Source organism: Pundamilia nyererei, unplaced genomic scaffold, assembly GCF_000239375.1.
Source record: "Pundamilia nyererei isolate P.nyererei 1_Seehausen unplaced genomic scaffold, PunNye1.0 scaffold00038, whole genome shotgun sequence".
Lineage (NCBI taxonomy): Eukaryota > Metazoa > Chordata > Actinopteri > Cichliformes > Cichlidae > Pundamilia > Pundamilia nyererei.
Window position 1 is genome coordinate 784,827 of NW_005187439.1, and position 1,501 is coordinate 786,327.

The following is a 1,501-nucleotide window of genomic DNA, read 5'->3' on the forward strand; positions in this document are numbered from 1 at the left end:
AAAAGCAAAGTGGAGGGAGACGGGAAGCCATAATAACATGAATGTCATGGATGTCTCTGTTTCATGATCCTCCAGCTTCAGCTCACTTTACATTTCATAAACATAAAGCCTATTAAGTATTTGACTTGATTTTCCCTTTAAAGAAGACTTTGAGGGGTACTTGCTGGGCTTTATGGATGCTTTGTAGTTTGAAGGTGTTAGGCAACCATGCTGCTGTTTTGATCCATGTTGTCTTTAACTTTCTGCCAGCTCCTGCCTTTGATGTGAAATCCTTCCAGGAAATCTAGTCCCCGTCCTTCTTTGACGTCTAATCCTTCCGTGACGTCAAAATGATAAAAAACAAAAGCAGAAGCTATTTATTTCCCATCATAATTGTATAATATTTCTTAGAATACAAAGGTTTTATGTGACGATGTATGACATTTTTAATAAAAGGAAAAAACCTCCAGTTATTTTCTGAGGGCACTGGCTTGAGTTTATCCAACATTATTATTATTATTAACGTGTTTTCCTCACTTTCACACTGAAGCATATCTGGGTGAGATCCTGTTAAACACGTTATTGTCTTATTGTATTCCTTATTTGCATGTGTGTTTGCTTTGAGCTACACAAAAAGTGACTGACTTCAAGAACATTTACGCTGATGTTTTCAGAGTAAAGTGCATACAAGCCTGGGACTGAACTGCCAAAGCATCTGCCTCTGCCACCTCCTGCAGATGGAGGATGGATGCATGTAACTCACTGGGGCTGAGCCCAGTCAGGCCTCATGGCTTAGCCTCTGAGCCCCATCCTTCAGGCCTGGCTCCAGGCTGAGGTCAGTGTTGCAGATCCGGGAAAGGTTCTTGGTGTCCTCTTCACTTAGTCTGATCCCTAAAGGAGGACCAATTTGCTTTGCCCCTAACAACATATTTCTTGAGATCACATGAGCATAAATCCCTCCGGCGCAGTAAGGTGATGATTCACACTAGTGATGTGTCGGTCGCGAACGAAACGGCTCTTAGAGCCGACTCTTTGAAGTGAACGACGCGAGCCGGCTCCTTATTGGGAGCCGTGGGGTTTTTTTTTTTTTCTTTCTCTCACCCTCTCTCTCACTTTTTTCCCGCTTCACTCTGCATGCGAGCCTTGTGCTTTGTGCTGGGAAGAGGGGCGGTAGTTACACTCTCAGTAGCACAGGAACGGAGCAGGAGGAAGAGACAGAAAGAAAGCCAGGGACAACAACGCCACATTAGAAAGGTATAGTAATCATCCACAACTACTTTCAGTTTTGGATGATAAAGGATTCAGAAAGTTTATTCATGCAGGCCCATATGACAGAGAATATGCATCTTCTTTTTGTTTTCATATTTTAATTATATTTAATTGTGTTGTGGTTTGCAGTGTTTTGTGTTGTTTCACTTTAAATTTGTTTAAAAGGAAAAAGCTGAAAATTTAAATATTTAAAAGTTGAAATGTAAATAGTTGGTTTTTGTATTATATGATTTATTTATTACATTTTATGTGG